The 27200-nt window shown below is 42.1% G+C and overlaps 2 protein-coding genes across 4 annotated transcripts in view; one reads left to right on the forward strand and one right to left on the reverse strand.

Moving 5' to 3' along the window:
- LOC145443194 (uncharacterized) overlaps positions 1-27200 on the reverse strand; it is a 267709-nt gene that overhangs the window by 229898 nt on the left and 10611 nt on the right. The gene's annotated exons all lie outside the window — the stretch shown is intronic.
- Positions 8746-27200, forward strand: part of LOC145443195 (uncharacterized) — a 351124-nt gene continuing 332669 nt past the window's right edge. For all 3 annotated transcript variants that reach the window (XM_080321184.1, XM_080321185.1, XM_080321186.1), the window contains exon 1: positions 8746-8767. The gene's annotated coding sequence lies outside the window, so the exon portion shown is untranslated. The remainder of the gene's footprint in view (positions 8768-27200) is intronic.

Below are 27200 nucleotides of genomic sequence, written 5' to 3' on the forward strand. Positions count from 1 at the left end.
TCTCTCTCTTACACAATGACGCATATAACACTCGCCATATCATACGACTCTCGGAAAATTAACAGCAATGTACCGGTAATACTGCCAACTGCCATCACGAGAAATAGCATCATTTTCGTCAGCCAACAGCTATTTGATATCTATATGGGTGATTTGTATTGATATGGATACATTCTCCATCCTCGTTGTACGCCAAGAGACGACATTTGGTCCATGTTTTGTCCATTCTCATAGTAAAGCATATATAACTATAGAGCATGGGTCACCAACCTGGTGCCCGCGAGGACTAGATGGGTAGCCCGCGAGCCCATTCTAAAAATAGGTGGAATAGCAGCATTTACCAATATTCGTCAGATTTTGCCAGTGAGCTTTTAAATATATAGATTGGTTGATTCAGCTATTCTTGTTTAAAACACACTAACATGTAACTTGCATATATAAACACTTCAAAATATCTTCAATTACAATTAGTAATATATAGATGTATGTGATAGAATCACCAGAAATTAAAGACACGGCGCATTGCCTATACAGGCGACATGACGGAATGCCGTCCACGGTCTTCTTGAAATGGTGAGGGGTTCCATTACGATAGCTCGACGACCAGGACAATGCCAAAGTAGTGAACAATATTACTATTCGCAGTCAGATGGCCGTGAAGTACTAGCAGATTTTCAATATCTGTATACCCAATACGTATTGCATCTTTTGGCACAGCTTGTTTCTGTTACTCAACTCAGTACACTCAACTCAGTTTATTATACCATGTTTCTAACTTTCTGTAATCGTTGCTGCTGTCCGGTATCATGAAATCTTGTCATTTCTGGATGCTGAACAGTAAGAGATTGAAATTGTAACACTGCAAAATTACCCCCACCTCACTCTGCAGCAAATATTTGGTGCATTGTTGACACGGTAAAGTACAGTGGTGTATGCGCAGCAGCTATGAAGGTTGCAAGCGTCTATGGTTCAACTTATCGTTGTGAATCAGCCTTTTCGGACATGAAATTCATCAAAAACAAACACAAAACACGCTAAATTATTGCACATGTGGAACACTCACTCAGAATTGCAGTGTCAAGTTACATACCAGAGCGCTAGTTGATATCATACAATGCCAGGCTTCCCACTGACTGCTATAGAAACAAATAACATGATGTCCAGTCCTGCCCAGTGCTATGAATATCAAAGCGGAAATTCAGAGTGGTACGGGTAAACGGTGGGAGTAAATAGTAGCCCGCCGCTTCTATCATTACGCAAAAGTAGCCCTCGGTTGCAAAAAGGTTGGTGACCCCTGCTATAGAGTATGACTGGAGTGACGACTCAGTCCATTCTCATAGTAAAGCATATAACTAAAGAGTATGATTTGAGTGACGACTCGATTGTTCTCCCATTGTTAGCCGGCAGAATGGTCACGGTCAGATGACTACGCCCAAAGCAGGATAGCTCAGTGCTTCTTTCAATGGCGTTCAAGGCGATTCGTCGTGTATTTCTCGAAGTTGCGTCGGATTTAGTTAAACAGTTCAACATTTAGGTACCGGTGGCGAGTCGTTATGACGAGTGAATAATACCGTGTAGCCTATGTTACAATTCTTACGAGATTGATGTGATATAGTGGCTTTGATCCTTTATATTGATATACGTAGCAAACTCTACAATGACAGAAGGTATAGAATATCTGGTTCGTGTGCATTGGCTATGTGAGATGAATTCATGGAAAGAAAGACTGAAGAATACTACAAAGTGAACAAGTGGAAAGATCTTGAACTATATCGATATGCAATATCGTTGATTGAAAATTTGTCCTATATTAACTGCAGAAACTCGAGTATGAATATAACAAATAATATTGCAACTGTCTTTTAGTCTTATATAATGCCTGTCCGATAAGCGCAGAAACTTGAGCATGTAATGTTAATGTTCTGCTTGAGCTCGACTCACAATAGCCAGAGCTTACTCCTTGGAAGTGTGAAAAATCGCACTTGAAGGGAACTCGTTGTCATTGCCAAGAATACAGGAAGACGTCTGCCGGTCGACATTAGTAGTAGCCAATGCACCACGACAAGGTTTCGACCAACGCATTGGTTTCCTTTTTTAGGTAGGGAACCTCAATGTGGATAGGCAGCATTTGCCACAGAGAGAAAAACTACCATACTATTACTACCAAAAACTACATTCGCTTCATTTGCTGCATCTTTTCTTGGTCATTGGTTCCTGACAGACTTTTGTCCAAGAATTTTTGATCAACATAGGCATAGGTTGTATTCGCACCTTTCACTCTTTTTATAGCCTTACGCTGACATAAAGCATTTACTGAGTAACTGACTTGGCTAATATCTGGATTCCTGCTGTATCTCATCGAAGACCGCTGTTAAAAAGGCAGTCACGAATTCATTAGTGAATAATATTAATGAATGTTAATTACTGAAGTTACCAAAGATCCAAATGCTGCTTCCAGAACATCTTGTGTTAGGACTCTGAAAGATACTGATTCCATGCCACGATTCAAAAGCCGAATTGCTAGCTTGACCATGTCCTTCGTGGCAAACATCAATCCATGCAATGTAGGCCTTGCCATAAGACGCTTCTCATCTCCTTTTCTGCTCCACTTCCCGCTTAAAATGGATTAATAAAGTGTTAGCAACAATAAAGCAAAATACATTTACAGTCATACCCTCCAGTCATCCAGATATTTCATGAATTGATCTTGTAGCAATGACAATCTTTCATCAGTTGTGCTTTTGATGTCGGTTGCTGTCATGATTTTGAACCACTTATCAAAAAGAAGAACAAATTCAGCAGTCCCTTCCGAATTTGGCACTTCATATTCAAGGGATTTTCCGACTTCGTGGCTCAAAACCTCTTTTGCCAAATTATACTCTCATCTTCAATGAAGATACAATTAGAATATGCAATGGACCAGGACCAATGACAGTTCTCAGACCTTGCTGTATGAATCTAATTCAATGTGGGTACGGGTGATTTTATTGGGTGTGTGCAGTGGTTGGTCCATGTTTTTTTTACACAATTCCCTGATGTGAGTCCAAAGTATGTCCTTGCCCGATTTGCATACATACTTCGTACCAGCAGAGTTGGACGAATAAAATGAATTTCTCGCCGTCTTTAATAAATCACAAAAACGATTGAAGCAATAGTTACAATCAATTGTAACTATACCTTCAACAGATGACTTGTGTCGGAACAAATGAAATTTCCTCATGAAGATTGGTAGGATGTGGCGCAGTGTAGTTGAGATAGTTTGGACGAATCGCACACGACGAATCGCCTTGAACGCCATTGAAACAAGCACTGAGCTATCCTGTTTTGGGTGCAGCCATCTGACCGAGACCATTCTGCCGGCTAACAATGGGAAACAATCGAGTCGTCACTCCAGTCATACTCTATAAAAAAAGATTTGGGTTGAGTTACCTTTGTCGCCACCACGTGTTCAAAATGATGTGGAACAGCCCCATTAGATCATCTAGTGACATGACAGAGACCTTAGGCTAATTCACGGCTCATGACCCAAAAAGGAAAGAGAGTTATCAGTCATTTGAATTACAGAGACATTAGGACTCTTTTTTCATCAACAAATAACAACAGGGTATATCCAAGCATGAAGTGAGGAATCCATCAGATTCCTACCTAGATCTAGGAAGCACAGGTGTCCAGAGTTGCAAATTTTTCGAAAAAAATACCGGTAGGGTATTTGACAGCGCGGTATTTTGCAGCGGTGTAACACACGGTATACATCAGTGTTACAAATATGGATTGGGAATTAAGGCTGATAAAACACTGAATAAATCGGTAATTTATCACAATTCTAGCCTGCGGACCGCGTAGAGTTGCGTTTTGACAAACAATCGGACGAAACAAAGACAATTGACAGCCAAATTTTCTATTGTCTGGCAGCATTATCTAAACCGGTAGTTACAGCGGTCGTGGACGCGACGCATCAAAAGCGGTTGCCACATTTACACAAGAACAAGTGTATGCAAACTAAATAGCGCTGTGAAACAGTATATAGAGCACCGCGTTAGAACACTACAACACAAAAGAGCTGTGTGCTTAAATCATTACAAAAAAAACTGTCCTCGAAGAAAAAAAAGCAATATGTATAAATATACCACGCATGGAACAAGAGGTGTTGAATTTGATTCTCACTCAAAAGGATTTAAAACGGATCAAACAGCAGATATTCCAAATATCACAAGACACGTTCAGTATTACGGTACGGGAACAGGGACACCGAGATCAAATATTAAACGATCTACAAGACATAAATCACAACGGAAAGAAATATAGAACACGGAAGCTGAAAGCACCGCTTACACACATCAGTGTGAGAGCGGTCCCGGCGGAAACAACAAATGAAAATTTGGCAAAAATAATGGAAACATGGGGAGCAGGCAGGGTTGTAACCAAGTCACAAGGCCCCGAGTTACAAGTAAATCTCACTTTTAGGGTTTTGACTGGAGTGAAAATTTGGCAAAAATAATGGAAACATGGGAACAGGCAGGGTTGTAACCAAGTCACAAGTAAATCTCACTTGACTGGAGTCAAGTCGAGTCATTTTCAATCCACCACCGAATCAAGTCCGAGTCCAAGTCAGCGAGCAGAGCGTCGAATACAAGTCATGGTATAATGACTCGAGTCCAAGTGGGTATTATGACTCGAGTCCAAGTGATTTTGCTAACTGCTCAGTTTCCAGCTAAATTCTTGTTAAACCCCTTTATATAACTCTGGTGATATCGAATGGTTAGCATTTATAATATACTAATTTTCCTCGTTTTTGGCAGTTTCTGGCCGCATTTTCAAGTGCCAGTACCAATAGACGAAATCCCAATAGTGTGGTTACATTACTATTCTTCGAAATCACGATGAAATGTCGGTATTTGCCGTCTCAGTCTTCGAGTCATATGACTTGGTCCGAGTCATGCGCAATGACTCGACAATACACGAATTGACTCGAAGCGAGTCGAGTCATTTTCGTATTTTGAGAAAATGACGCAAGTCGAGTCATGACTCGAGTCATTACAACCCTGGGAGCAGGAAAAATGATGCGGATAACAAGAGGTTATCACAGAGAAACCAATTTCGAGAACGGTTGGAGACATCTCTCTTTTGAAGACTATATAGACGGAATCCTTCCGCAATTTATCATAAATGGAGCAAGATGTAAAATCTTCTTCCCAACCACCCCACAAAGCACAAATAGAATATGCTACGCTATGGCTGCAAAATGCACGCAAAAGAGTTGCGGATTCTGCAAATCCAAAGAGCATAATGTGGCGGATTGTCCAGAAAGAAACAAGGAATATCCGCCCTTGACAAAGGAAAAAACAGGAGATCAAGCAGAGATGAGCATTTTTGAGGAGATAGAAAGCCCCCGACATATGACGGCAATTGGACCCTGTACAAGATACAGATCAAATGTGCATTGCAGCATTATCAGAACAATCTATATCAACCATCTGCGGTCCAGATGAAGGGCATGAGGCATTCAAAAGTGTATGTTGCGAGCTGCGGAGAGAAGTGGTCTGCCTTCATGTGAAAACGGACAAACTAGGGTCCCCTTAAACGGAAACGTCACCCGACCAAATAATTTTTGGACAGATCTGATGGAAACCTTTTACTCTGTCTGGTATGTTATGCACGAAATATACATGAGAAATTGTTTTATACTTCGGATACGAAGGCAGACACCAAATGTGCAGATACCTATGCCAATGCAAGTAATTCCATCATCTAGTGTTGAGATTGATCCCAGCGTAGAAACTGGCGACCAGCTGCAGGGATCTACCCCAGGCAGTAAGTTGTTAGCACAATGATTCATTCTCAATTTTGAGTACTGCTGTATTTAAGATGTCACTTCATTTAAAAGCATTCTTGATTTGCAAGATTCAAACCATCAAGAATCTGACCTTGTACCGAGTAACGGTAAGTTTACCGCACATTCTGGACAAAATGGCTTTCTTCTAACCAAATCCGTTTTTAGCTGCTTATTGTACATCCACCCCAGCTAAGCTGTGCAATGTCGCATCATCAAGTTCGTCCGTGGACAGCTGCAAAGTCTCCTTGCTCAAAGACAGTAAGTTGCAGCTGAGACAGACGCAGTTGCAGCTGAACCAAATGATGGATATCATGAAAGGTCAACAAGATAACAATAACACAAAAAGACATCACAGCCCAGTAATATTGGAAGACGTCATCGAAAATCCGTGCGATACCTTGTTGCAACTGGAATGTCTAGAAGACGATTTAAACAGCGGCGAATACAAAAAGTCTGAACAGGTATGTTTTTGTTACTTATTTCAATGAACAGGTATGGTTTTGTTACTTATTTCAATGAAGTGCTTGATGGTCGAGTTTGTGGGTGACTACAGGCTTCAAGCGAGTATGTGGTGATTGTCTGCCTGCACTTTACAATTCATATTCGATTGACTGATTAGAGCCAACATGAGAGGCATGACCCCTTATAGGACCATGATGCTTTTCAAGGTGCCCCCTTCTAAACCTAGGAACCCCTCGATTAGGGCTAAGTTTCCTCAACTCTGTAACCTCTTGACATAATTCAAGTTTCCTTGACATAATTCAAGTTTCCTTCACGTAGTTAAAGGGACACTGGACTCTGAAAATGATGTGGTCTCAAATTGAATGCAAAACGAAACGAAAATTATAGTCGCAGCTTTTGTCTTCAGAACGCCACAGCAATGGAGCTGCAATTTCGATAGCAACTTCACGCTCCAGCAGTCACGCAGCGATCGAAATTTATATCGTTGTCAGCCGATGTTATGAAGGAAAAATCATATTTAGAGTGCAGATTTTTTCAACCTAAGATCGCCACCAACACCTGGTAACAGTGACCTCCATAACACCATAATAGAAAAACAAGACGAAGAAGATAAGAGCAGTGAGAACAGGACAGAAGAGGAATTAGCAGTGATCACAACCAGCGAGGAAGACTCACAACAAACCTCGAAAGAAAATAAAAACGAAGATAAACAGAAAAAACTTGAAACAATCGAAAGCCGAACGGGCAAAACTGCGACAATAAAAAAAGTCTTCGAAGCAAGTCGCTTCACAGAAGAAGAATTCTTCAACGCAAAGTCATATTCGCCGAATAAACGAACTAATGACGATCGCAGTCCATCGATGATAGCAGAGCAACGGGCCAGAAGAAAACTTCTGAAACCCGACATTGAATCCACAAGCAACATCAAAGGGTAAAACGAAACCAACCCCCATCCCAAATCAAAAATGGCTCTTGATATAATGACATTAAACATAAATGGAATAAGGCACATTGGCAACAGCGAAAAAACTTGATAAAAACTACAAAAGATTGGAATATAATGGATACACTGCCAGAATTTTTCAACCGCAGAAAACAATAGTCAGGGAAATCGAAAGGATGTTTTTCAGATTCCTATTAGACCCTGAGAAAATGGAAACGATCAGTCGCAAAACACTGATAAAATCCAAGAATGAAGGAGGACTGGATGTCCCCTACCCAAGTTCTAAAATAACCGCCTCTGATTTAATGAAAATCAACAGGCTGGTGAAAATAAAAAGACCGAACGAACTTTGGGAGAATGAAGCAATATATCAAATAAGCACAAAAATAAAAAGATTCAATGAAGGAATCTATTCAAACAGTACCCCACATGCAGACAAGCCAGCAAAAGATTGGGAAAAGCTGTTAGAATCACAACAGAGAATGAACTGGAATCAAGAAAAATGGGAAGAAGCAAATTTCAAAATGATATACAAAGAAGTGAACAAACAATTCGAGAATGCAACAGAAGAGAAAGATAAGAATATATGGTACAAAGTCAACAACACTTACAGAAATGCGGAACCGAAACTAACAAACAAAGAAAAAGTCAACAACTACAGAATTGCGATGAATGCATATAACTTTGGAGAAAGAAAGGAGAAGAGAAACCTCTTGACGCCAGGTCAGGCGAAAAGAGAGAAGTACGAATGCAAATTTTGCAGACATGCGACAGATAATGTCAAGCATGTTTTTGCAAAATGCCAGGTGTCGACTCGGGTTCTACGCAAGGTTGCAAGAATACTGAAAATAGGTAAACGGAAAGAAGAACAGATCCTTCAAAATAAAGACAACGGAAGCAGCCTAAAACTGCTGATGATCATAATCTTCAAAAGAAAAATATTAAAAACAAAACAAAATAACTGGATATCGAAAACGATTGGCAGAGGGAAACAAAAAGCTGGACACTAAACATGACGAAGAAAACCAAAAAAAGAATTCAAACAGGAGAGATGATCTCGTTGAAGGAAGGGGCCGACGAATGGATGACATGCATCCAGGATCAACTTGATGGAAGCGAAGTCGGACCCAAGTCCGATAGAGAAAACGAGACGAGAGTTGGAAATGAACCTGACGACGACGGCCTGGCTGGAGATGAATCCGACGATGAGGAATCTGAAGGAGACGATTCGGCCGATGATGAGTCTGATGCGGACGAACCGGATGATGATGATGGAGAGGACGATGAAACTGAAGCAGGAGCGAACCTGCGAAGAGATGAAATTATATAGTGCCGATGATATTTTATTGTCATTTCACAACTGCATATATAATCATGTATATTTGAAATATCTTGTATTGCAATAAGTCATATTAGAAATAAACGCCCCCGTCGGGCTCATACAAAAAGAATAAGCAGATTGGGGTATTTGGTTGTATTAAGGTAAGCATCGGAGTATTTGGAGTATTGGAGTATTTGGTTGTATTAAGGTAGCAACCGGCGTAAGTATACTAACGGCTATTTCAGATTCAAGGAGCGTACCGGAGCCGATGAGGCATTAGCTACTTACCGTAAACCTCAGTTTTAACCTAGCGATTTAAGTAGGCTACTTCTTCCTTCCTTCTTTTCGTCAACGTTCGGACTACATTTTCGAGTCTCCTTCAGACTCAATCCTTCTACCTCTCCAGGACTCGACTCCTCTTCGTGGGTCGAGTCTTGACTCTCTCTCTTGAGTCAGGACAGGACTCGATGAGTCTTTTCTTTGGAGACTTGACTCTCTCTGGAGTCAAGCCTCCACTTTCTCCTTTCTCTCGCGCCTCTCCCTTGAGACGACGAGAGACTTTAACCATAGTGTCCTATATGGTGTCGACACAAGCAAATCGCACGGTTCAATGAAATTGTATCACGTCACAGTTTCCATTTGGCTACAGGCAATTTGACGGTGATTTTTGACCGACTTTCCGAGCATTAAATTTGATGAATCGGGTATCAATCGAAAGCTGACGCTGTACTGCTTGCGAAAATATAAATTTTATTCCACTCATGGCCCTGGAACCCCCACAATCTGCCCCAAATTATTCATTGTCGAGTAGATTGGCAGTGTGACGCAACAATGATGTCTGGCGAAACGAGAGACTAGCTCAAGAGCAAGGATGCGGCCGAGCGGCGAGAGTGGGATCAGCTGACGTCGCCGCAATAGCAATGTGCAACCGCGCCACAGAGAAACGCTGCGCTGTTGATACTTTTTCTATGCGTTTCGCTAAAAGCGAGCACACACCAGCCTTTCCTTGACTTGTAAGGGTAGAACTGGGTCCACGGAATGTATTAGGGCCCTACCAATTTTCGCGCAATATCCTTGAGCTGATAGAGATATGTAGGCTACGTCTAAGTAGTCTACATTGGATATGTCAGATTATTATGATATCGATTGCCTTAGCCCGCTTGTTGCGTAGGGCTCCAGAGATGCGTGGCGCTGTTGATACTTTTTCTATGCGCTTCGCTAAAAGCGAGCACACACCAGCCTTTCCTTGACTTGTAATGGTAGAACTGGGTCCACGGAATGTATTTGGTCCCTACCAATTTTCGCGCAATCCTTCAGCTGTTAGAGATATTTCTAGTAAGAAAAAGATACTTTCAAGTAATAAGATTCACTCAAGACAGCAAATTTAGATAATGTAAATATATCATATTGTAGTAATACAACTACAGTGTTGAGTTTTCACTCTAGTCCCAATAAGCACCACGTCGGTGACCTTGCCAAATTCCGAGAAGGCGAGAAAGTGCAAACTCTGTTGGGCCGAATGGACAATGGACATTCAGTTATTCACAGATGCGAAAAAAATACTGCAAATCCGTTTTACGTAAGTTACATTAGGAATATATATACAGGCTACAGAATGAATATATTTCAAATATCTGTGATACCACTGTATTACTTTTGACGCAAAAGGTCCCCGGCATTCAAAAAAACTATTTGGTGATTGAAAAATGCTAAACTAAATTCCAACGTCAATGTTTATAGTGATATCAGATATATTCCAATGAAAAACAAAGGTATGAATTTGGTGGTAACATTTTGGAATCATTTGGCAGGTATGGCCCGCAAGCTTTCTAGTAACGGATTGAATCCGGACAGCGATACCAGTTTAATTCGACACTCCTGCTGTTAAACTTTATTCAACAATCAACATTTTACCTGCTGCATTCGCGGACCAAGTCCTACCCATACGGATCAAATAAAAGCTTGTAATGTATGCTCAATTGCTCATGCTCAATGCTCCGTGCTCACACTTAACCATAAAAGCGACTATAGAAAGTATCGACACCCGCCATCAACAGCGCGACGTGTCTCTGGAGCCCTACGCAACAAGCGGGCTAAGGCAATAGATATCATAATAATCTGACATATCCAATGTAGACTACTTAGACGTAGCCTACATATCTTTATCAGCTGAAGGATATTGCGCGAAAATTGGTAGGGCCCTAATACATTCTGTGGACCCAGTTCTACCCTTACAAGTCAAGGAAAGGCTGGTGTGTGCTCGCTTGTACCGAAACGCATAGAAAAAGTATCAACAGCGCAGCGTTTCTCTGTGGCGCGTTTGCACATCGCTATTGCCGCGACGTCAGCTGATCCCACTCTCGCCGCTCGGCCGCATCCTTGCTCTTGAGCTAGTCTCTCGTTTCGCCAGACAGCATTGTTGCGTCACACTGCCAATCTACTCGACAATGAATAATTGGGGGCTGATTGTGGGGGTTCCAGGGCTGCGAGCGGCATAAAATTTATATTTTCGTAATCAGTGCAGAGTCAGCTTTCGATTGATACCCGATTCATCAAATTTAATGCTCGGCAAGCCGGTCAAAAATCACCGTCAAATTGCCTGTAGCCAAATGGAAACTGTGACGTGATACAATTTCATTGAACTGTGCGATTTGCTTGTGTCGACACCATATAGGACACTATGCTTTAACCTTACTTTACCTTCGATCGTTTGACGTCTGCTGTCTCGATCGAACGATCTCTCTAGCCGTCTAACAACGCCCTTGCAAACGGCTTTGTGCCTACTAAAAAGCGCTTTCAAACAACGCTACTGTCCTGCATTTTAGAGTGGGATTAGCAACCATAGTACATCGCTATAGTCTGTTATCCTAGGCTCTTGTGTAACAAGCAGCGAAAACAACAGTAGTGACAGCTCCCAAGAATCAGGTTAGCTAGACCAACCTTCGGTAAACTGTAGCAAGCCTTCACACACAGATACCTGAAGGTTCAAGATACAGATAGTACAAACAGAAGCCGACAACGAAAGAGCAACAAGGATGGCATACGCAAACGCAGTACAAAACATTCAAGCACAACGCGTAACATATGGACTTAGACCGAGATCTATAGACATAATAGCGCCATCCGAAACGACCGCCTTTCAAATAATCGAGGTGCTAAGATCACACCCACAGCTCTCTAAACACCCGGAAGACATTCTCTCCATGTTTCAAATAGGGAGAAACACCTTTAACTTAACTTTCACTGACGCACAGCCAGCTGAGCAGATGAAACAAAACTTCCTTCAACAAGGCGAGAATGGGATTGCCACTGATAATGACACCATTTACTTTGAATATCCCAGACTGCCGACAGTTAAGATCAACGTTAGAGCAATTCCTACGGAAACAGAAGAGGAAGAATTCAGAAGGAAGTTTATATCTTACAACTGTGGCACAATCAAAGAGACAACCAAAATCTATCATCGGGGTACAAATATACAAAACGGCTATCGACAAATATCGGTCGAAAACTATCAGCTGGGCAAGATCCCAACCTTTGTATATCTTAGGAAGGCACCTTGCAAGGTGTATCTACCAGATACAGATGAGACGCACCAAAAATGCTACAAATGCCTCCAACCAGGGCACGGATCCAGAGAGTGTCCCAATCAGACGGCGTGACTACTGTGCAGTAAGCAAGTAAAAACCAATACAAAATCAGGTACCGGTGCGAGAAGGAAAATACTTCAACACGAGCCGATGTCTGGCTCGCAATACACAAAAACGGCTGCCGCGCAGCAATCACAATTGGCGTCTCAGGGACCCGGACAAGACGAAAATACACAACTAGACATAGAAATCGAAAATAAAACACACGGTGAGAAACCGAATATCGATGAAGGAAGTAGTGAGGTAAACGATACTGAAATTGAAGACGTCTTCAGGCAAATAGACTCTATGTGCGAAGAAGAAAGCGTGCAGAACAAAACAATAATCAAAGCTACAGACGCAATTGAGAGCAGCAACGAAGATGAAGGAGAACTGACTATAGTAATCAGTGAAGAGGAAATAGCAGGCCTGAAATCCCCGAGAAATCGAAAGGAGTGATAGCGCACATGTCATGTAAAGTCTTTGAGGAACGCTCCTTTACCCAGGAAGAAGAATCGCCGAACAAACGCAATAATGACCAGAGAAGTCCAACTGGGAGACCGAAACCTAGTAAACATGAAAAGTAGCGCGCCCATTCCAAAATCCGATGGATAACAAAATTTTATCCTTGAACGCCAATGGGATGGAAACCCATTGGTTCAAAATTAAAAACCTACTCAAAAGGGACAAGAATTGGAATATAATATGCATTCAAGAGACCCATAGAGTAGACATAACTAAAATAAGGAAATGGACAAAACAGAACGAATTCTTATATTATCCAAACCACATAAATGTCGGGCAAACTTGGATAGATACAGAAGAGGGAAAATAACACTACTATAGAGGGACCAGTAAAATTATCAGAAAGGAAATGGGAACTAAATTCGGAATCACCCATCGGATTATAAAGGAAAATAGGGCACAAGCGCTACAATTAACTGATCACGAAACGGAAGAGGACACGACAGTATACAATGTATACGGTCCCAGTGACGTCGGAAGACATCAAACGGATTTTTATAAGGAACTTATAACGGAAATCGAAAAAGACCCAGACAACGCAATAGTCTGCGGTGACTTTAATATAGTCACCGAGAAAATAGCTTCTAAAAACACCGAGAATTTTAAATTCACACTAGCGGCCAAAGTCTGGAAATCCTTCACGGAAATATATAAAATACGAGACGTATGGCGTTGGCGAAACCCAACTAAAAAACTATACACAATAATGAAAGCAAGGCAATCAAGACGGATTGACAGGATATATGTGTCGCAGAAAAATCTAGCGAGAGTCAGAAGCACGACCTACATACTTAACACTATAAGCAGATCATGTCTTCATGCAAAAAATCCATATTGCCAAACCCTTCAACATCCAATGGGGTAACCGGGTCTGGAAGAATGATGCCAGACTCTTCCAGAACGAAGACCTGCACGAAATAATAAAAAGGACCCACCAGACATGCACGGAAAACAAGCCGTTTTTCAACGATGTGTATGACTGGTGGGACTACCTGAAAAAACAAATGAAAACGCAACTAAAGAACTACAGCTGGTTAAAAAAAGGCCGAAAACGACAACAAGATAAAAGCTTTGTATGAAAAAAATACACCAAATCCAAAACGACCCAAACCCGCAAGATAGCCCCCTTGAGGCCGTAAAAGAACTAAAGAAAATAGAGGAGGAAATACGCCACCAATGTAACCTCCATAAGCTTAGGGACCTCGAGGAGGACGAAAAACCTACAAGGTTCGAAAAACTGAAGCAGAGAAAGGAAAGTAAGATATTGAGCGAGGTAATAAATGAAAGAGGTACCACGATCACCTCTAAAGAGGGAGTATTGGGAGAGGTAGAAGACTTCTACAAAAACCTCTGGGCCAAGGATGTGAATGCAAATAATGATATACAAATGCAATACCTGGATGAAATCAGACACATCAAAATCACTCCTGAAGAAAGAGAGGGGCTAAAAACCCAGATAGATCACGATGAAATAAAAGCCGTAATCCAGAAAATGGAATATGGTAAAACACCAGGACCAGACGGCTTATCGAGGGAATTTTACGCCAATTACTATTATATCCTAAAGAACGATATACAGGAGGTAATTAACAATGCTTACCTATTCGGTGGAACATGCAAAACTTGGTCAGAAGGCATAACCACAATGGTCTATAAAAAGGGAAGCCCCCAGGATTTAAAAACTGGAGACCTATCACCCTCTTAAACACTGATTATAAAATCCTCACCGCAATATTGGCAGCAAGACTTAAACCCATCCTCCCAAACATCATCAATGGAACACAGAAATGTGGGATTCAGGGAAGATGCATAACAGATATCTTGAGAAATACACGAGCCGCGACCCAATACGCGAAAGAACGAGGAAAAGGTCCGACCAAGAGAAAGCCTTTGACAAAGCCTTTGACAAGGTAAACCATAATTATATCTATAAAATCTTGGATATATACAGTTTTCCCAACCACTTCACTAAACTGATTTAAAATATCCATCAGGAAGCTAAAAGCAAAATCCTAGTGAATGGAGCCTTAACCCAAGAAATACCTCTTGAAAGAGGAATTAGGCAGCGGTGTCCGCTTAGCATGACCCTCAATGCCATTTGCAGCGACCCCCTCGCCAGAAGAATAGAAAAAGTCCACACGATCGAAGCATTTAGGTTGGGAAAATACAATATGAAGATCCAGCAGTACGCGGACGATCTCACGGGCTACCTGACCAAAGAGGGGATATTGGGAAAATATTCCGAGAATTCGATAAATATGAAAGAGCGACGGGGCAGAGGCTAAATGCGGGGAAAACCCAAATTCTTCACATACAGCCGAAAGGAAACTTCCCAACCCAAAAAATGCAGACCTAAAAAAGCCTAGCATAGAAATACTAAGACAAATATTCGGAATAAATCAGGTGATAGACACCTGGAAAAAGAGAACAATGAAAATCAAGAAAATAGTCAACGCCTACAGGCACAGAATGGATTGAAAAAAACATCCTAAACTCGTTAGCCGCAAGGCAAATAATATATAATGCGCGAGTAATAGCGATGATAAAGGAAGTACAGAAAGAAATACAGAAGATGTATTTCTACTTTCTCTGGCAACCAGAAAAAATGGAGGCTATAAAAAGGAAGACCCTAATATCAGAAAAGAGGAGGGGAGGAATGGAAATGCCGGATGTTTAGGCAAGAGTGAAAAGCCTGTGAATTAGAAAATATCCTAATTCTTAGAGAAATGAAAAAACCAACAGAACTATGGCACAAATATGCCATTTATGAGACGGGAACCAGAATAAAAGAAATTAACAAGAATCTTTATAGGAATACAGGACCCCACAAATTCCCGACCCCGCCCACCTGGGTCGAGAATCTGGAGATGAGCAGACGTATAGATCTCGATGAGGAGGAGTGGAGAGAGGCCACCCATAAGTCCTTGATAAGGCAATAAAAAATTTGAATGAAATTAGGCCAGACATCAGAACGGAAAAAGGGGAGGAAATTAATTGGAATAAAATAAACCAAACGAAGTATGACACCCAAAAAACTATTACAAATGAAGAACTCATCATAAACTATAGAACAGCGCAGAACGGGTATATATTTGGGAACAAAAAAAGAAATCGAAACACAACGCACACAAATTTAGGCAAACCATTGATATTAAATTAAACTGTGAATTCTGTAATGAAAGAAACGATGACGTAGAGCATATTCTCACGTTATGTACACATCTTAAAAAATTACGGAACCAAATAGGGAACATTGGGGAAAAAACTGAATAAAAATTAAATCCTATATAATATCGGAAATTGCAAGCTAGATTGGACCATACTGTCGATCTACAAGAAAGCCGCTATAAATTTCAAAATAGCACTGGATATCTATAACAGAATGATTACAGATGAAAATATAACAAAAAACATATTGAGAAAAATGAAAAGAAGATTAAATCGAGTAACACCAGACAAACAGACGGACAAACTAATCGCAAACATCGCGAAGTTACGATCTGGTCCGCGAAGTTACGATCTGGTCCACTCTAACCTAATGAAAAAAAATAATAAAACACAATAACCCCTAAAGCTGGGCTCCAAATGAAAGCTTGGCCAACCCAACAAAAAAAGTGACAAAAATCCCTTCCGGGGACGAGGGGGAGGCCCGACAAAAACGGCCCAACCACTCGCGGCAGGTGGGCAGCGTTTGGAGCACAAATGGAAATATTGCCTCCTTTTGCCGTGATGACATTGGAGTAGTTGGTTGTACTAAGGTATGGAAAAACCTGACAGAACCAAAAATTCCATTGTAGTTGTTGGCTGTACTAAAGTACGGGAAAACCTGACAGAATCAAAGCTAGAGGAGCTAACAAGCTTAATAGAGTAAAATAAGATGAAACCGTTAAACTAAGTTAAGAAACCGTTTTGAAATTCGAAACCGTTAAACTAAGTTAAGAAACTGCTCGAAACCGTTAAACTAAGTTAAGAAACTGTTTGGAAATTCTTAAGAAACTGTTTGGAAATTCCTAAGTTAAAAATAAAAAAAAAACATAAAAATAAACAAAATGTGTAGTAAAGACCCCGAGCGGGAGGTAGCCCTATTCTATGAGAGGGCTGCCAAACGCCAGAGGGCTGCCAAACGCCGGCGGATGCCGGGAGCCGTAAAAAAAATAAGCATCGGCTTACTGGACGGTGGCCGGTGCGAAACCCTAGTGGTCCAACCATAATACCTCCAATCACTCTCACACCCAGGAAGAGTATGGCCTTTGGCCTTCATATTCCGACCCTGGATCTGAGTCTGCTTGACGGGCCAGTATCCCATGCATAGCCATGGTGGCGAGGACAAGCTTGTGGCCCCAGACTCAAGCCCCTCAAAGACTGGCTATGCAGACTCGCTGCACCTTCATGCTGGGACGGAAAAAATGAAGATGAAATGCGAGTCAACCGCGATGGGAAATCTGTGTCCTAAGACACAGAGGACCCAATACGGGGGGAGGTTTACTGCGGTTCCTCCGGACAAAAAAAAGCATCGGCAGGGTGCTGCCAGTTTAGACAGGTGTCTTCCTAGCTGTTTTTGCAGATTTAACATTAGCTGTGGTTTTGACGCTGTGGCAAACGTTGTAATTTAAAAAAACTAGACAGGACGTGCTTTTTATAGAAGTAAATTTTATTTTGCGGTGCGACGTACTAGACCAGTGGTTCCCAAAGTGGGCGCCAGCGCCCCCCCCCCCCCGGGGGCGTTCGCGAGTGTGGAGGGGGCGCTGACCATGAAATAGGCGATTTGGGGGCGCTGGCTAGAAATTTTGGCGGTAGGGGGGCGCTGAGAGCAAATGCGGGCGGTGTAGGTTTAGGAGTCAACGGCTGCGTATAGTGTAGAAACGATTGATTAATAAAGAGGCTATATTCGCAGCACCGGAAAAGTCCATTGTTACTTGACAATGTTATTCCTGCTCATCAATGGACTAATTTTGCAGTCGGCAGCATACCCGAAAAGCGTGGTTCATTTGGTGCTGCAGTGAGAACTACGAAGTATATTTGAGCAGTTATTGCTCACTGCAAGATGTGATGGCTTTTCATGAGATTTTATAATCTGTTTCAAACGATCGTGGAATTTCAACAGCGCTGTCACCGTGGCCATCGACACGGCTTTCTGGTTGCGAGAAATGACATCACTTTTACTTGATGGTCGTATTCCTCAAAATTTGAAGGTGTAGAATACATCCATTCATATGGTATTGATGAAACCTGATAAACGTGAACATGGTACTGTCCGTATTCGCTGACAAGTCAAATAATTTACCAGAATTTCGCGACACGTCAACTGTTCTAATTCTCAAGCTTAGCTATGAGCTACCGGTTCTGCCCTAACACCTGATTTTGATAGAGAAACATGGATAAATCATCTCACAATAGTAATCTATGATGGTGATTTGGTTCCACGATACGTTCCAATTAGAAATTCCTCACCGGATAATCAATCCGTTCTGTGAAGTGTCCAGGCATGAAATGTTTGAGCCACTGATTACGTTGCAGTCAGGGTTACCATACGTCCACTTTTAAGAGGATTTATCCTATTTACCTTTTTTTTTAAGTGTCCGCGGAGGAAAGGAAAGGACGTAGTTTATTTTTGTCCTTGATTTTTGCGGCATATACACCGACTCGTGATACACATACACACGATCTGTGCATATGCATATACCATTTGTGCATGATGTGCATATGCCGCTGGACAAGGAAGTGCAGATATAGCCTTTACGGCTTTCCAAATCAAGCAGTAATGCATGAGCGCCAAGCAGGGAAGTAAGGAAGTCATGGATACCAGTTTTACTAAACAGGTCTTTGGTCTGACCCGGCCGGGGATCGAAGCCACGACCTACCGATCAAGAAGCCGAACGCTTCACCATTACGCTATCTTGCCTAAATGTCCTCTTTCCTGAGAATTGTTCCTCTTCTTTGAAATTTTGTCTCAAATGTACGTGGAAATTGAACTGAGGTATAGGAAATCAGCACCCGAGTAGGTCTGGCGGGATTTTCGTAACCTGAGCCAGAAAGATAACCTTTTAATATAGTCAACTGGCCACAAACTCTGGAAAATTTACCATTTTTTCCGGATTTTACTCCATCATTGTTAGTCCGAAAATTTTGAAAAAGCGTCATCTTTCCAGATTCTCAAAATTTGATAACCCTAATTGTAGTGTAGAACAATTTTGGATTCAACCAAAAGTCCAGTATCTCCAATCAATCGTTCTGGGTACACAATTGAATGAAAAATAAACACTCTCACTGAGGTCGGTTTGACTTTCTCGTCGTTGCCATTCCCCGCCCATATTTGATAGAACGTGTTTTCACGGCGACGCGTCCCAGTTTCTGACTCACAGCAGAAACCGATTTGCCAGTAGGCCTACATGAAGTGAACACTGGAGATTTTAGACCGATCAAACTTGAACCCAATATGACGAGAATGATGATATTATTAGCAGTACTAAATGCAGATCAAGTTTCGTTTTATGATTTGGCGTGGTGAGGGGGGTGTCGGTAGGCGGTGGCACTTAATTCGCTGCCAGGGGGGCGGTAGCTCAAAAAAGTTTGGGAGACACTGTACTAGACGACCCGTCTTTAACACGGAAAGTAAAATACAAAGCCGTAACTTAATTACTGCTCCTGCAATCATTGGAGTGTTTAGTCGTGAAGAGACTGCTGTCACGATATGTAGTCGATGTAATCTGAAAAAAAATTGTGAACAGCCAGCCCTAATCTGGCCACACACATCGGCGCAAGAGAAACTTGTCGCTGCAAAGCAGTGGTTATCGGTCCGGGTCTCGCCGGCCTGTAGAAAGCAGCTGTTTTCAGTTCCCCGTAACGAGGGTTATCGCGAACAAACGACTCGAATACACATCTTCGGCGGCGATGTCAGTTACGCTCTCAAAAAGAGTCTGTAACACGTCTCCTGATCGTAGTGTCGCGTAAATCAGTCACGCTGCTGGATGTTGTCGACACGACGGAATCGCCAACGACGGTGTACAGATTGAATTTATTTGTATCGACATTTTATAGCAATTCTGCCCGGTGTGTAATTCTCAATTGATACCTGTCTATATCCGTTAAGGATATTTGTACCTCGGTGATATATCAAGGTGATCTCCTTGATCGTACCACATTGGTAGCTGGTAAATTTCTTCCGGATTTCGGCTTCCTCCACTTCTGTCGGGACCGCTCTAATATTTATTTTAAACGTGGGAAGTCTGGGTTGTTCGATGTGTATTGTACCTTTTTCCGTGACAATCCCGTTGTGTGTTGTGTCCAGAAAGATCCTTTTCAGTCTTTCTATCGGTGCGTCGGCAGGATACGTTAGATTGTAAGTGTTCCTGCCTAATTGGAACAAAGAAAGGATGTTGTCTTTGTGTTCAGCGAGTGTTCAGTGCGTTCTTATTGCATCTATGACCTCAATCGCTGTTATCTCTGTTGGTGTGAGCAAGCCCAAGGATCTAGGTCTGAGGCCATAAGTGACCCTTCGATTGTTCATACCTTGCAGCGCGTGTGAGTATGCCATGTCTGTTGTAAGTGTATGTTAGTTCCTGTTAGAGCCAGGCAACTGCTGGCGTCTGGTTTCTGTGTTCGTTCCCAAATACTTGTATCTGCGGCGATAGTTCCTGCTGTGCTGTGTAGTTGTTGGTTTGCTGCTCTGTGCTAGGCAGGCCGCTATCGATTTGTTGTTTCTCGTAGCCTATATACTGCTGCGCTGTTGTAAACTGCGTTGTTTAGCGGTGCTTTAGAAGCATTGTGAAGGTTTTTAAAAGGCGTTTCTGCGCGCTTTGTTAGAAAGATACTGCAGTTTCTGGTTTCGCTGGCCGATCGTACGAGCACCGTCCAGACGGTTTCGTAGCGCGTTAGTAATTTAGGTAGGGAAGCCAGACAAGTCTCTCGACGTCTCGAGCGAGACGCGCGAGAGAGGAGAAAGTGGAGACTTGACTCTCTAAAGAAAAGACTCAACGAGTCCTGACTCGAGAGAGAGAGTCAAGACTAGAAGAGGTAGAGAAAAGACTCACCAAGACTCGACCCGCGAAGAGGAGTCAAGTCCTGCGGAGGTAGAGGGTTTGAGTCAAAAGGTGACTCGAAGTGGAAGTTCGGCGACGAAAAGAAGGAAATGGAAGTAAGTATGTTAGCCTATGTAAGTCAAAAAAGATAACTAGTAATTACGGTTAGGGTAAGACTAGACTACTGTCTCAGCGGCACCGGATCTCCTTGTTGCACCTGAAAAAGCCGTTAGTATACTCACGCGTTGCTACTTTTTTTGGGGGGGGCTTTCCGTATTCGCTGCCTTTGTTCGACCCTCTTTTAGATGTAGGGTCGCTTCCAGGTCAGGATTTTTATTACACATTATTTATTAACTCAGGATTTTTATTACACATTATTTATTAACTAAGGTGACTGGTTTGAAATTAATATAACTTTTTGTTTTTGATTTTCATGCCGTTTAGTATGCCCGAGCTCTCAAGGGAGTGCGAAGGCACATACCTTACTGCAACACAACACTCCAATGGCCAGGATGGGTGGGTTTCTCATTTTGCCTCTTTCGGACAAAGGCTGCCCACAAGAGAGTACGAAGCTACATACCTTACTGCAACACAACACTCCAATGGCCAGGATGGGTGGGTTTCTCATTTTGCCTCTTTCGGACAAAGGCTGCCCACAAGAGAGTACGAAGCTACATACCTTACCACAACCAAATACTCCAATAGGTGGAGTGGGTAGGTTTTGCATGTTTCTGCTTGTGGACCAAAGGCTGTTCACCCGCCGCGAGCAGGTCAGAGGTTTTTGTTCGGCCCCTCCCCTGAAGGGATTTTAGCCATTTTTCTTTCTTAGGTTGTTGTTGGGTTAAACAAACTTTCATTTGGAACCCAACTTGATTAGGGGTTTTAAGATATTTCCTGCAAAATCTTGTTATTTAGGTTTTGTAACTCATTACAGAGGAGAGTTTTGTTTGAGAGTCTCTTTTTTGCTGTTGTTGCGATTCTGTTGTATATGTTTTTTGTCAAATTGGCTTTATCGTATTCATTTTCGATGGTTCGGTCTAATACAAGTCGATGTTTGAGCATTTGGGTTTTATACATTGTGATTATGAGTCTTGATTGTTTTTGGTTGGTTTCAGTAGGTTTTGCGTAAAGTATGTTGTCTCTCTGTAGTGATGTTTTCTTCCCGTTTTTCCGCAAGAGATTTTCGAGGAGGGCGAGGATTGGATATCTGGCGCCCCGGGACTGAACATTTTTGTGATGGTCCGATTACGTGCGTCATTGATTCTTTGATCCTGTTGGCCAGGATTTTTGCCATAATTTCATAGTCGCAGTTGGAAAGCGATATAGGACGCCAGTTATCCAGGCGTTTCATGTCTCCTTTTTTGGGGATTAATATCACATGCGATTCGCCCCAAGTTTCTGGTGTATTTGTGAAGCATAACGCGCTATTGTAAATTTCTGAGAGACTGTTCTTAAGAGTTTCAAAAAAAGCGGTATAGAATTCTGGCGAAAGGCCATCTGGTCCCGGTGTCGTAGATGTTTTTTGCGAGCGTAGTGCCGTTTTTATTTCCTCCTCGGTTATTACTTGATCTTGTAGTTCTTGTTGCTCCCGCGGGATTTGTTTTTCAAGGTCTTGAACCATGTTGTCGATGCTTCCTTCGGGTGCGCTGTGCGCGATGCCCCAGAGGTTATGGTAATAGTTGCGTGCGTGTGTGAGGATGTTATTTTTTCCACGTATTGGCTCTTTGTTGTTGTCGGTGAGCTCCGTGATACTTTTTTCTTTTTGTTTCATTCTCAGTTGATCGTAGAACTGTTTCGCTGGTTTTTCTTGATCTTCCATACTGTTTTTATATTCCGACTCCACTAAGAAGTCTATTTTTGCCTTTTCAAGGGCTTTTAGTTCCTTGATTAGCTTATTTCTCATATCATTTGATATGTTTGGGTTCTGTAGTGATTTCTTTCTTTGGTTTGTTTCTTGTGTTTCTTTTTGTTTTTTCTCTATGCCGTATTGGATTGACGTTATTCTGATTTTGTTTTTCAAGGCGTCCCACCATTGCCCTATGTTTGGATAGAATGCTTTCTCTAGTTCGAAGAGTTTGATCTCGTTGCGTATGATAGCTCTGTATTCCTGGTGTTCAAGGTGGGCTGCGTTATTTTTCCAGCTGCCTTTGCCCCACTTTTCCAAGTGTTTTGATTTTAGATGCAGTTCCACATAGTGCGTATGGTCCGAGATTGGATTGACCTTGTAGGCTATGTTCTTTACATCACTTACCAGTTCTTTCCCTGTGTAGATTCGGTCTACTCTTCGCTTGTTTTTTGGCGAGTTCGACATGTACACTTTTGTGCTTGGAAAGTTCCATCGGTATATGGCTATGACGTTGTTAGTTTTTGTGTATTGCTTCCAGACGGTCGATGCTGGAACTTCGGTAAAAGCGTCTGGGCGCTCAACGTCTATCGCTTTTGTTACGATATTAAAATCGCCTAGGATGATCCGTACGTTCGTGCGTCTTGGTTTTCTAGTTTGCTCACCACATCCTTATAGAAGTCTAGTTGTTTGTATTTGCCCGATGGTGGACCATACACATTGGTAATTGCTATCGACTCTTCGCGTTCTAGGTGTATAATTAATTGTTGTGCGCGATGTGTCGTGATGATCTCGTGCTGTACGTCAGAGTTGTCAGGGAGCCAGCTTTCCTCAACAAGTATTGCTGTTCCCTGATAGTAGTGCTTGGGGTCCTCCTCGTCTTGCGGCCTCCACTCACCTCCACTCGTCATCCCTATCTAACGCATTAAGGTATATCTTGTATCCCAAGTTTGTTGCCCAAGTCGTGAGTTGGTGCGTTGTGACTTTATGGGTTTCTTGTATACATAGAATGTTGAAGTTTTTTGTTTTAACAAATATGTGGAAACTATTCCAGTGTGCTTGTATTCCATTTATATTTATTGTCGCAATGGTTGTTGGTGGAACGCCGAATTTGTTATTTGAAGAGGTTTTGCAGGTCCTTGTCTGCCACTCCTTGCCTGCGTTGTTTACTCATTGGCTTTGGAGGAACTGCTGGTCTGTTCCTGTTTATTTGGACGTTTTCCTCCGAACTGTTACTCCTATTTCTTTTAATAGGTGATGATTGCAGATTTCGGAGGTTGTCTAACGATACCCTGTAGGGCAGGGGTGGGCAAACTTTTGAGCTCGCGGGCCGCATTCAACATCTGAATCCATTCGCGGGCCGCACTATATAAAATGGGAATATAAGTCAAAATGCAATATTGGTATTTGATTATATAGTGAGGACATGCAGATAACATATGTGCTTATTTAAAACAAAACAAACAGTGCTTTGATGATATCGTACACGGGTCAGAAAGATAGTGGCGAGATTTTATAGGCTGGCCGACTTCAATAACCAATTTGTCAAAACTATAGAGATGAAAGTCGGTTGTTCCGATTCTTAGAACAGGATTAAAATTTAAATCTGTGAGCAGCGATCTGTTCATAGATTTACTAATTTCACTTATGGTTCAGTTCCTGGACACACAATGCTCACAGAATCATAACTATGTTAGCTTCAAACACGCTTTTACTTTGTGTAGATAAAATATAAATGCCCCAAGTCTACGCATAAAGAGAACGAATCTACTCAATACACGCGCGAATCGGTTTGTATAAGCACATCACTGATATAATTAAAACAGGAGTGGTCAATCTGAAATCCCACTCGTGATCCGAATTATGTCAATCTCGTTTAGGATTTCTGTGATGTTAGCAGTTGAAACCTTTCGAACGGTGTGGGCCTTGAGATCGGGCTGTGGCGCCCGAAATTGAACATAAAAAATAATATAGGAAGTATTTACCTTAGAACAGTGGTTCTCAAACTTTTTAAGACACGTCCCCCCACCTTATGATGGTGAAAGATTTGGCGCCCCCTTATCGTCATATCACAAAACGCAACCAGATTGCTAGCAACCTAACGGATAGTTTGATGGCATGGAAGGTTAATGGATGAGAGATTTTTAAATGTGAAATTGCGACAAAATACAGAATAACAATTATGAAACCGCTGGTAAATCGCGCGGAGCGCGAAAAATTTTTTCAGTTGAGCTCAGATTCGCGCCCCACTTCTGATGCTTTCACGCACCCCAGTTTAAGAACCACTGTCTTAGAATTATCATGGTGAAATACACTAAGAAATAGTTTAATCAAGTCCCTGCACTATATTGATTTTTAGTACGCATTCTATCAATATTTTTATAAAGTTTCTTTAGACTCTCGCGGGCCGCACAGAACGATGTTGCGGGCCGCATGCGGCCCGCGGGCCGTAGTTTGCCCACTCCTGCTGTAGGGTATGGGGTTTGACAAGGATTTTCGCCTTGATCGTAAGGCTGGCGAAGTTGGGGTAGGTATCTTCGTGCTTTCCTGGAAGGTGTTGGGATATATCTTCCCACATCGATTCCGCCAACGTATCTCCTACCAAGTGTGTGCTTTTATCGATAGTGTTTCTAGGGTTTTTGGTTTTACTATCATCACTGTCAGGTGTTTCCTGGATTTTGAGTTCACCTGGAGTGTTTTCTTCGCTTTCTTCTTCCGTGCTGTCATTGCTTTGTTGTTCTTTGTTTTCTTCGTCAGATCTGTTTATTATACATTCGTTGCCATCACTTTCGTGTGTTTTTTCTTCTTCTTCTTCTTCGTGCATTTGTTCGTTGTTATTTTCAGTGGTGTTATGTATTTTCGCTTCAATTACGATTTTGTTGTGCTGCTCCTCAATTGTAGGATAGTTTTCCTTCAATTGTGGGCAGACTACTCTTTTATGGCCTGTCTGTTGACAGTGAAGACATCTCAAGTCGTTGTTACAATTTCTAGCGATGTGTCCGTGCTGTAGGCACGTTACATATCGCTACTGTTTGTTCTCCCGGTGGAAGAAAAACTTTGCAGTTAAAACCGCGTATCTTGAGATACTGCGGTAGCCTGCCTGCTTTGTAATCAGCAATGAGCACTTTTCTGTACCCATTGTGATACTGTGTTTTGCTGTGGTTCACTCGTAATACTTTGATCACTTTGCCGCACTGTTATAGGGCTAGTAGAATTGCTATTTCAGAATCCGTCGCTTCCGTTGGGACGGCGCGTATGTTTATAATTTACAGAGGCTCACTAGCGTCTTTGATTCTTAGGGTGCCATTGGCTGATGGTATGCCATTCTGGCACGCTGTGAGTATGTTATTCGTAATGGTTTGTGCATCCGGTGTATCTTTAACTGTAATAATAAAGGTTTCGTAGCCAATTTGGTACATGGAATCTATATTATCCAATAGAGACTGCAAAGGCTCATACGCTAGTACGGCTTGAAAGACCTCGCTTCCTTGCGTATTGTTCGGGATTTCCACGTCTAGCGAGCGTGGTCGCTGTCTTTTCATGTTGTAGTTGTGGAAGGAAACTATTGTTTAGTAGAATACGCTTCTGTACCTGACTGCTGGCTTGTTTCTACACTGTTTTGGCGTCGGTGTAGAGATGCTGTAGAGCGTTTTCTAGAGCGTTTTTCCGCGCTTTGCTGAAAGCGAAACCGTAGTTTCGGTCTGCGAAGGATCGTACGATGACTGTCTACACCAGTGGTTCCCAACCTTTTACGGTATTGGGGCCAAATTTAGAATTTCAGAGTACGGTCGGGGCCGCACGAATACCAGGGCAATGAAACGGACCCAAAATAGTCATCAAAAAATGAAAATTGGCAATGTTCCGATCAATCGATCGAAGCCATTGGCCATTGTTATGGTCATTGTGTCGCTGCGCTGCCATTAGAACAATCGACCTTTGGTGGTAATTTCGGAGCAGTTTTATTGCCCTGGCGAGATTTCAATTCGTATTTTTGGAATCAGTACGACAGTAGCTTTCAAATTATTCGGACGATTGGGTCGTGCGCTGTAGGCTGCTTTTGGGGCCGTTTAGTCAGTCCGGTTTTATTAGCTAAACGCGCTAAGCGCGAAAATTTTCTGTAATTCATAATTGAATCCGTCAATATGATTGGGAATCGCATATATATTGCTATCAATTTTTATCCTCTCTCTACTCACGTAATCAGTTTCAAAGGTAGGGCCGAGGGAGGTGTGTTTAAAAGGGTATGGGACCCCTCAATAATAATTAAACATCTCCGGGCGTATATCCGTTGGCAGGAATGAAAGAGCACTTCGTGAGCCTCTCTTCTCCAGAAAAAACTATGGTCTCGGGCTCCCATAGGGTGAAAAACCTGCCCCTGTCACCTTGTTCGCTTTATCACGAAATTAGCTGCACCGTTTAGTGAGCCAGCGCGAAGCGCGAAATTTTCGATAATTTATGATAAAATCGGTCAATATTATTGGGAACTGCATATATATTGCTACCGTAAACCGGGGTAACTTTGGACTTAAGGGTAACTTTGGACAGTAAGCAGTAAAAGATTTAATTGGTTATTGATGGAAATGTGTTGCTGCTGGAAGTCTAATTCTTTTTCAGGGGGAGAAGGTA

This window comes from Botryllus schlosseri, chromosome 7 (assembly GCF_051294905.1).
Source record: "Botryllus schlosseri isolate E-star chromosome 7, Bs_hap1, whole genome shotgun sequence".
Taxonomy (NCBI): Eukaryota; Metazoa; Chordata; class Ascidiacea; order Stolidobranchia; family Styelidae; genus Botryllus; species Botryllus schlosseri.